Here is an 11,338-nt window from a genome sequence, read left to right on the forward strand (position 1 = left end):
CCTACATGTTGAAAATCACAGCTTATATTCATGGCTTTTTCAGTTTAGAATTTCATGATTTATTTTTCTCCCTATTTTTCTACCCCTTTACCACATTTTTAAACTTTTACCCTGATATTTCCTTTTAAAAATCTTGTTTCACTCATAGTGTATAGGCCACCTCAATTCATTGTGGCTATAGCTAGAGTGGATAAATGGATAGACAGATGGATAGGTAAACACATAAATATGTCAGGTTTTCAAATCCCAAATCAATCTAAATTTTATCATTGAAAACATCTAACAAAATCAAGTCCGCAGGCAAAAGCATTTAACAGAATGGTCTATCTATAGAAAAATCTCAATTTACAATAAAACTAGGAAAAAAATATGTTGAAACCACCAGTCCTGGCTCAGAGGTGATACAGAAAGACCTCTGTGGCGTGCCTGTACTGTTCACTGTACCTGTGGTGAGCAGGTGGAAGAAAGCCAGGATAGGAAACCTGGATGTCCACTCCTCATAAACAAGAAGTGGCTCAACTCTAGACAGTGAACTTTTGAAGACTTTCTAGATAGACGGTCCTTAATTCTCACAACTGTAAAAGCTTCTGGATTTCTTCAAACTTCTTTTACATTGAAATTAAAATTACACTGAGATACTATTTTTTACCCATACTGGTAGAAATGCAAAATGACACAACTCCATTGGAGAACCATTAGAAATGTCCATCAGGATTTCATATATATTTACCCTTTAACCGAGCAAACCTACTTCCAGAAATACATTCAAACAATATACTAGCTTCATTATTGTTAATCAGAAAATATTAAAAATCATATTTATATAGCTATTGCAGTACAATCGGTAATAGCAAAAAAAGAAAACAATCCAAATATCCATAAATAGGAAACTAGCTAAATATAAATACATTCATACAATGTAATATGATGTAATACTGTGCAGCTGTAAAAATGAATAAAGAGTATCTTTCTATATCACTATGCAGATGTCTCCGAAAACACTGTTAAATGAGAAAAGCAAAATGGAGAAAAGTATGCCTGCAATGACGTCATTTATCCAAGGAAGAAAGAGAATATAAATACACACACGTGCATGCACACACACCTCTAAAAACAAAGCAATGTGGAGAGGTAGGGTACGGACAGGGTAAAGGGGATGAAGTAGATGCTGGACTTATTTGATTTTGGAATGCTGTATGTATTTTATAAGAGTACAAAATAAATTTTAAGCAAAAAATTTCTAAAAACTTAAAGCAAGATAAAATAAATTAACCTAGATTTTGTACTAAAGTGGTAACATTAACATAGAGAGAAAAATTATTTCAAGTGATTTTAAAGCATGAAAATCAGACTGCATGTTCTTAGATGAAATACCTGAAAGACAAAAAGAACTTCTTGGAAACTATTTTTAGTAATTCTAGAGTCTGAATGTTTGTGTCTCCCAAAACTCATGTGTTGAAATCTAAACTTCAGTGTGATGGTATTAAAAGGATGGACCTTAGGAAATGATCAGGGCTCCACCCTAGTGAATGGGATTAGTGTTCTTACAAAAGAGGCCCAAGGGAGTTTCTTTACCCCTTCCACCATATAAGAACACAATGAGAGGCACAGTCTATAAACCAAGAAGTGGGCCCTCACCAGACATCAAGTCTGCCAGTGCCTTGACTTTCCAGCTTCCAAAACTGTGATCAATAAATTTCTGTTGCTTATAAGCTACCCAGTTGATGGTATTTTAGTGTAACAGCCCAAATGAACACAAGTCATTACATTGTTTGTAATCATATTAAATTTAATATTCTGAAAATATTATTTGTAAGATCAAACTAAGAAATAATCACATTAATAGCATTAGGGGATAAATGCTTGAGGGGATGGATACCCATTCTCCATGATGTGCATATTCCACATTGCATGCCTGTATCCAAACATCTCATATATCCCATAAATATATACACTTACAGCTAGGCACGGTGGCTCACACCTGTAACTCCAGCGCTTTGGGAGTCCAAGGCGGGTGGATCACTTGAGGCCAGGAGTTCAAGACCAGCCTGGCCAACATGATGAAACCCAGTCTCTACAAAAATTAGCCAGGCATAGTGGCGTGCACCTGTAGTCCCAGCTACTCGGGAGGCTGAGGCAGAAGAATCACTTGAACCCAAGAGATGGAGGTTGCAGTGAGCTGAGACTGCACCACTATACTCCAGCTTGGGTGACACAGCAAGGTCTGTCTCAAAAAACTGTATATATACACCTACTATGTACTCATAAAAATTTATATAGGCTAAAAATTTAAAATATATATATATATATATATCTCCCAGTGATACATACATCATTAGGATACAAGATTTTCAGCAAAGAGAAACAAGAAATTTTCAAGTTAAATAAAAACTTGGTGATTCTAAATATCGATTTGAAATACCAGTATAAACTTAAGATGTATTTTCTCATTAAAAAATACACAAATACATTTCCTAGCTGTGTCCATTGAAAAGGCTTAGAAATAATCAGCATTCTAGTAGCAATAAGTACTCTAACACTCAGATTGTGGTTTCTAAATACCTTTTCCCACCAAAAGGAACCAGCTATATTTGAAGAAATGGCCCATTCTAGATGAACCTGGAACATTTTGCCAAACTAGAAAGCAAGAAAACTATGACATGCTATTGTAATTGTCAAAATGGTCCAGGAGCCAATTTGAAAAGCATTACAGTGGCAAAGATAGAACAATGTGAACATTTAATATTAATCATCACTGCAATGGGCTGAACATGGTGACTCACACCTGTAATTCCAGCCCTTTGGGAGGCCAAGGTGGGAGGATCACTTGAGGCCAAGAGTTTGAGACCAGCCTGAATGACACAGTAAGATCCCATCTCTAAAAAAGCTTTTAGCCAGGCGCAGTGGCTCAAGCCTGTAATCCCAGCACTTTGGGAGGCTGAGGCAGGCGGATCACAAGGTCAGGAGATCGAGACCATCCTGGCTAACACAGTGAAACCCCATCTCTACTAAAAATACAAAAAAGTTAGCCGGGCGTGGTGGTGGGTGCCTGTAGTCCCAGGTACTCGGGAGGCTGAGGCAGGAGAATGGCGTGAACCCAGGAGGCGGAGCTTGCAGTGAGCCGAGATCACCACTGCACTCCAGCCTGGGCAGCAGACCAAGACTCCATCTCAAAAAAAAAAAAAAAAAGTTTTTAAATAACCTAGCTCCTCAGGAAGCCGAAGCAAGAGGATCGCTTGACTCCAGTCTGGGCAACACAGTGAGATCCTGTGTCAAAAAGTAATAATAATAACTGCAATGGATTAAAACACATTGTATGTGTTTAAATGCATTAGACCATTATGATTCTAAAATAAATACTCACTGGCTACCTTTGGAAAGTGTTAGGGAATTAAGTTAATATTCCAAAAACTGATGAATCAAAAGAAAGCATCAAGCAATACTTTGCCTCTCCTATACCAACTATACTTGAGGATAAGCAAATAGTTAGTGAGGAATAGTATATTTCTTTACAGAAGTATTCCAGTTTATAAATCAGGAAGGAACTACTGAATTGTATTATCATCAGTTTTGCAAACTCTGGTAAAATAATGAACACAGAAAATGATCATTAATGGCTCCTAACATCACCAAAAGAGAGATAACCAGATATATGTCTCCTTCTGAAAGTAGATACCACCACTTATACAGAGAAGCTTGTGGATCACTCAGTTTCTAATAGATATGTAGGGGAACAAGAATCTCACTAAATGATAGTTTGAGGATGCAAAATCAAGAATGTGAAAATTCTACAGGACCAATGACCCAAGTTTTTCAACTAACAAATTGCAAAAAAAAAAAAAAATGAGCGAGGAAGAAAGAGCCTATAAATTAAAAGAGAATTGAGAGACATATCAACCAATTGCAATAGACAAACTTTATTCTAATCTCGATTTGAACAATTGTTTAAAAAAAAAGATTTCTAGCCTATCTGGGGAATTTGACCACCAATTAGCTGTTTGATGATATTAAGGAATTATTATTAATCTTACGACAACGGTAACATGATTACGTTGTCTTAAGAGAGTCCTTACCTTTTAGATACATACTAAAATTATGAATAAAATGATTCAATGTCCTGGATTTGCTTCAAAATGATCCATCTGCAAGTAGTAGCAGGGAGTTAAATAAAACAGGATTTGCCATGAGATGAAAGTTGTTCAACAGGTGATGAGAATATGGGTGTTCTTTACTGTTTTTTTTTTCTCCTTTTTGTGTAAAGGTAATAAAAGTTTAAAATTCCAGAACAATCACAAATATCCAAATTATCCATCTTCGATTTAAAGGTATCTTATTTCTCTGAATTAAGGCTTGGAAGAAAACACCTGCTTTATAGCTAAATCAAGAAACACCTCATGTATTAATAGTTCCATGACCAACCATTAGAAAGGAGGGACAATATAATTTTAAAGGATCTTGGCAGAATTTCTTGTAAGAACAGAACTGTCTTTTGTCGAGCAAAAAACCTTGATGAGCCATTTGGATAGAACAATGGTGGTAGTCTAGAAGAAAACAGAAGAATGAGAAGAATAAATGCCTTTTTATTACTTTAAAAAATGAGAATTGGGACATGCACAGAAAGCTGAGAAGTGAATGGCCTCAGAAGGAGGGAGAGATCTAAGAAAGTACAGACAGTGAGGGAACCCAGCACCCTGGAAGGCAGTCTTTTCCATAAAGAAATTTTCCCCTTGGCACGTGACCAACAGCAACCCAGATGGAGGGGGCAGAGAAGGAGCAAGTGATGCTGCCCAAACCCGGGACCTATTCCCTCCACTGGGAGGTCAGTGCAAGCCAAGTTCCTGGTGGGGTCACACTGAGAACATTTGACAGGTGGTACCTCTATGACATGATCAGTCCAGAGTGACACTGATGGCTCAGCATGGATCTGATCGGCACCAGGTTCTTGTCTGTACCAAGTTGGTGAAGCCCTTCCAAGCCCAGGTGTGCTCCCTGTACATCATCCTCGGGGGGCTGCAGGACCAGCAGCACAGAGGCTCCGTGTTAAAGGCACTGGTGCTGAACTGTGTGGAGGGAATGGACCTGCCCTTGTGAGAACAAACCAAGCAGGAGCAGAGGCAGGACCAGCAGAAGAGGGAGGGCGGCCAGTAGGAAATGCAGCCCAGTAACACCCCCTACCTGCTTCTGAGGCCAAACCGTCCGAAGCTACAGGAGGGGCCCAGAGCAAAAGCTCTTCCCCAGCGACTGCCTTGTCTGGACCCTGAAAGCAGAGGGGCGGCTGGTTAATCCAGCCTCTTCCCCTAACATGGGTTTGCTCAGAAATGAAAACCCAGAAAACAGGCCCCAAATCCAACACTCCCTGCTCCCCCTCGCCACCCACCAGAGACTGCAGGTGGCCGAGCTCCAAGCTGCTGGGGCTGTGCCTTGTGTGGGGTCGTGGAGGGTTTCAGAAGGCCCTGGTGAATAAAGCCCCAGAGGGCATGACCTTGAAAGAAATTTTCAGTACTAGCTATGGCTGTGAGACTATGTAAAAGAGGGATGGTTAAAATCCAATTTTGAATTATTTGCCGTGCATAAGGTGCCATGACCCCCCCAACCCTCCATTATTGCCAACCTTCAGCAAAAGCAAGGCTCATGCAGCCATATGTGAGTGGTTCTTGGAAAAGAACCAAAGGCAGCTGCTGTTTATGTTGAGCTGATATGGGCAGAAGAAAGAGACAACTGCAAAAGAGGAAATGTGTGGTTAGCAGATGCAGAAAACTGGAGCAACATATGACTGCGAGATATGGACACCCCTTAAGAATCCTCAGATATGGATGGAAAGCGTGGTGAGAAGCTTACAGGTAGAAGCTCGAGCCAGTTCATTTGACAATTAAAAAAATATAGAAACACATAATGAAGGATGCTTCCCCAAGGCTGGAAGATTTGGAAATAACCAAGAAACGACCACCGGAGGACAGTTAGAGGACAATGCAGACCACCACGTTCTGTAATCCCATGCTATTAATTCTGAAAAAGCCCCAAGAGATCACCCAGAACAGCAGTTTTAAATCTCACCCACAAAGCCCTGGGTTTCTCATACGTGACTCAAGGGCTTCCAAACAGCCCATCGGTTTGGGTCTGTCTTATTCCCTTCACACTGTCGTAACAAAACCCCATAGATTGGGTGACTTATAAACAACAGACACTTATTTCTCATAATTCTGGAAGTTGGGAAGTCAAACATCAAGGCATCAATAGATTTGCTGTTGGGTGAGGGCCCACTTTCTGGTTCATAGATGGCACCTTCTTGCTGTGTCTTGACATGGTAGAAGGGGATCTCTCCAAGGCCTCTTTTATAATAAGGCTCCAATCCCTTGCATGAGATGCTCTCATGACCTAATCACCTCCCAAAGGCCCCGCCTCCTGCTACCACACTGGTAATTAGGTTTTAACACAGGAATTTTGGGCGGACACAAACATTCAGACCACATTGGGCACTTAATCCAATCCTCGCTTCATCCAGAAGAGTTGAATCTATATTACATCTTAAGATTCCACGTCAGACGTTGTCTTAAAAAAATATTTTTGCTGCTACAAAGAAGAACGAAGCAATGATATCATCTAATCTCCTCGCAATACAGAGAGGCAAAGTTGAAGAATGCTAAGTAAGTTGCAACAGTCACAGCAGAGTTGATAATAAAAGCCTGTTCTGATTTTCAGTCTGCTCATTCCTCCTTCTCAGCTTTGAGACTGCCAAAGGTACCAACAGAAAACAGATGTACACTAACAGTTAGAATGGCTTCTGCAGTATTATGGGTTCTCATCAAACAGAAGTCACCATTGTCCAGATATCAGGAGTCTTCTCACTGCCATAACCAGGTAGTAGAAAAAGGCTTACAGGCCAGAGGAAACTCCTGCCCTCTTTCTGCCTGCTGCAAATATCTATTCTAATACAGGTTCAAGGCTCTGAAGAAAGTTGGAGGCCGACAGAAAAGTCCCCAACATTTTCTTAACCTATCCTCCTGACAAGGGCTCCAAGGATGTCTTGTTTCCACTCCACGAGACAGTCTGAACTGCCTTCCCTTACATTCCCGCAATTTGTATCTAACAGAGTCAACCACCATCTCTCTACCAAATTGTATCTTCTAAACCAAAGATTAAATTGTAGGAAAGTTCCAGGCATTATGGAAAGAAGACTGGATTGAGAACCAAAAGACTTGGGTCAACGAGACAGCTCTGCCAAATCGCTGTGTGACCGGAAGTAAGTTGATTAACTGTGGGTTTCAGTTTCTTCATCTGTAAAATGGTTACAATAACACTTACCTCATAGTGTTATTGTATGAGGAGCGAATGAAGTAAGTCACTTAAAACAACTACCCCAGGACATGGGAGTCATTCTGTAAACACTGGTTGATTTTTTTCACATTTTAGTTCAACCTCACAAAGAAGTACTACAGTACTTGCTCGGCAGTCTATCTTTGGTACTCAGCTAAAGCGAGGAGACTGGCAGCAGCCAAAGGGCTGTGAAGAGGGATTTCTTGTTTGTGACTGAATTCTGGATGTGTTTCCTAAGATGCTGATGTGTCCACACTAAAAGGCAAATATGTTCGCCAGTTTCCCTCCAGAACATACAATCTGAAGAAAAAGGCAGAGTTGTTATGTGGTCAGAGTTGACTGTCCGCCCAGACCACTCTTCCTCTGCTGGTCTCTTGTGGTCCAGGGAAAATGTTGGCATCCCAGAAAATATGTCATTCTGTTGGTTTAAGCCTGGAGAGTGAGTCAGCCATACAGTGAGTGTCTCGTGAAGCAGGTGAATCCAACTACCTCTAAAGGAAATTAAGCTCTCTTCCTTCCCACAAGACATTTTAGAACAGTAGACCATCAATTTCACATGGCAGCAGCAAATCCATACTCTTATCTTCCCCTTTCACCAGGAACCATTATAGGGCTCTTCCTCAATTGCATATTCCCAATCAGGCCACTTACCTAATTCAAATAACAGATGCAATCCCTAGCAATGAAAAAACTGCCCCATCTTCCTCGTGATGCATGCCCAATTGTCCAGTAGCCATTCTATAACCTTACACACAGTCCTCTATCCTGTCCTCAGATGACAGCCATCCTTTCTCATCACAAACTCTACTCTGAATAAACCAAAGGTTTGATTTTCATATATTGGGTTTTTTTTTTTAACTGTTTCATCCAATTTGCAACCATAAAAGCAAACTTAATATACAAGCACAAGCTCAGGGAAAAAGAAATTTGCACGTAAGTTGAAATACACTTATTATATCAATCAGCAACTGTCACAATAATGCTGAGTAACAAGCCAACCTAGAACTCAGTGACTATAGCATAAGGCTCTGTGATATGCTCTGGATCTGTGTCCCCATCCAGATCTCATGTTCAATTGTAATCCCCAATGTTAGAGATGGGGCCTGGTATTAGGCAATTAGATCAGTTTTTAATAGTTTAGCATCATCCCCCTAGTGCTGTTCTCATGACAGAGTTCTCATAAAATCTGGTTGTTTAAAAGTGTATAGGCTGAGCGCAGCGGCTCACACCTGTAATCCCAGCACTTTGGGAGGCCGAGGCAGGTGAATCACAAGGTCAGGAGATCGAGACCATCCTGGCAAACACAGTGAAACCCCGTCTCTACTGAAAATACAAAAATTAGCTGGGGTGTGGTGGCACACGCCTGTAGTCCCAGCTACTTGGGAGGCTGAGGCAGGAGAATCGCTTGAACCCAGGAGATGGAGGTTGCAGTGAGCTGAGATTGCACCACTGCACTCCAGTCTGGACAAAGAGCAACACTCAGTCTCAAAATAAATAAATAAATAAATAAATAAATAAATAAACAAATAAATAAAATAAAAAATTTTTAAAAGTATATAGCATCTCCTCCCTCTCTTTCTCCTGCCCTGGCCATGTGAAGATGTGCCTGCTTCCCTTTCACCTTCTGCCATGATTGTAAGTTTCCTGAGGACTCCCCAGCCATGCCTCCTGTATCGCCTATGGAACCATGACCCAGTAAAATCTCTTTTCTTTATAAGTTACCCAGTCTCAGGTATTTCTTTACAGTAGTATGAGAAAAGACTAATACACTCTTCCTTAGGCTGCAAGTCAGCTGGAATAACTCTATTCCACAAGTGGTCATTCTGGACCCTTTACTAGAGCGACGGTTGCTCGTATCAAGGGAAGAAGCTGAAGGCTTCCAGAGGTTCATGTGGACACATGCAAAGCATCTTAAGGCCTGGAATCAGAACTCACACACTGTCACTTCCTATGTATTCCATTAGCCATAGCAAATCACTATGCCAACTCCACATCAGTAGAGTGGGGAAATATACTCCTCCCATGGAGGTAGTGGGGATAAAGAAAGTAAATATTTGCCAAACAATTATCTAATCTACAACACCTATGTACGCATCAGCTAGTTACTCCTTATACACTAAACATTTCCCTGCAACTCAATATTTATGTCTTTCTTGCCAGATATTGCCAGAGTTAGAAGTTACATAACACAATACGTCTATGGATAGGGAAGCTGGATCTACAACAAAACCTTCATGAGGTCTACCCATCATTGCCTACTTAGCATCAGGTAAGAGAAATGAGATAATAAACAGATATCAGAACATTAGGTAAGAGATAAGCCTTTCTTCTGCTTCTATGTAGCAGTCACTAGAAATAGATGCATTTATAATAGATGTGTAATTCAAACACACACACATACACAAACCACAGACATTTTTGCAAATTTGGCAGTGCCATGGGGAACCTCCAGCTTGTGGTTTGGCCTTTCATGTGGAGTTTCACTTGAGTATTTGCTTTGGAATTTGATAAACACAGCTATTCACAGGGCTATCATCACATGGTATATTTGCTACCACAGAAACACAGAACGTCTTCTAAAGGAACAGCCCCTATTCATCCTGTAAGCTGAATTCCTGCCATTTCCCAAAGATCCCACAAAATGACTCCACAGGTTCCTACTTCATGGTAATTTGGAATAGGGGGTAATGCATTTGTTTTCCACAAATCCTCTTTTGCCTCTTTCCTCTGGCAGAATTACCTTCATCATGCTTTATTTTAAAACATAAAAAAAAAAAAAATCAAGAAGTAGGGAAAGTAGTCTCATTTTAACAATTGAAAAGTGGGAGTGGGCAAGGATGAAGTTCTGGCTAGGGTGGTTTTCCGGACCCTCCTATTTTCCTGACAAGGTCTAGGAAAAAGAATTAACAAGCTGGCACAACATTATCTTCAGAACTTCTTCACCTGTAATTTAACTTTTTATTGTTATGATGAAGGACAAATCTTTTTATCCCTTCTATGTGTCCAGGATTTAAACTAAGAGAAATTTAGTGGGAGACCTAGTAGAAAATTAAACACCAATCTAAAAGTCCCAGAAGAAGGGACCACACAAAGTAGCAGAGAGTGGCCACCTCTGTAATCAGGCAAATGTGGGTTTGAATCCAGACTCGGTTCCTTCCTCTGTCATCAGGCAAAATTGCTTAATGAAACACTGCTTAAGTTACTTATTGCTGCATAACAAACCACCTCAAAACTCAGTAATTTAAAACAACCATCTTACCATAGTCACGGTTTTGCAGAGTCTAGAATTAGGGCAGTGCACAGCAGGGACAGATTATCTCTGCTCTACAATGTCTGTGGCCTCAAATAGAGTAGTACTGAGAACTGAAAATGACTAGGATGGCTCAACTCTGTTCATATGCTTGGGACCCACATTGTAACCGACAGTCACAGTTTTGTGAGGGGATTGGGGGCAGGTTTTTTCCCCAGTTTCTAATGAAGCTAGAATGTGTCCAGGATGACTTGTAGGCTAAGATGACTGATGAGCTAGTGCTGGCTGGGTATAGATCTCCGTCTGTCTCTCTGTCTTCCTCTGCCCCCTCCCCAGGTAGCCTCTCCACATGGCTAGCCTGGGCTTCCTCAAAGCATAACAGTCTCAGGGTACTTGAAATTCTCACATGGCAGCTAGAACTAAAGCAAAAGCTTCCAGGCCTCTTAAAAACTAGATCTAGAACATGCGATGTCCCTTCCACCACAGGCTGTTGGTCAAGTCAGCCACAAGGGCCAACTCAGAGTCGAAGGAGGGGAGAAAACACCCATTCTTAACGGAAAAGTGGCAAAGAATTTGCAGCCATTTTAATCCACCCCAGACTCAGTTTCCTCATTTGTGGAAAAAAAAAGACCACAAAAAAACTATTTTATATGACTGTTTTGAGGATTAAAGGTATGTAACATATCTGACATTTAGTTAGCATTGTAAGCAGTAGCCTTTATTAATGACAGTTTGTTTGAACATGAGAACATCTACAATTCCAAGATCAGACCT

General features: G+C 40.6%; 1 pseudogene; it reads left to right on the forward strand.

Moving 5' to 3' along the window:
- The first annotated feature begins 4,780 nt into the window (after nucleotides 1–4,780).
- LOC102144970 (CST complex subunit TEN1-like) lies at nucleotides 4,781–5,148 on the forward strand (annotated as a pseudogene).
- The last annotated feature ends 6,190 nt before the right edge of the window (nucleotides 5,149–11,338 follow it).

Source organism: Macaca fascicularis, chromosome 15 (assembly GCF_037993035.2).
Source record: "Macaca fascicularis isolate 582-1 chromosome 15, T2T-MFA8v1.1".
Classification (NCBI taxonomy): domain Eukaryota; kingdom Metazoa; phylum Chordata; class Mammalia; order Primates; family Cercopithecidae; genus Macaca; species Macaca fascicularis.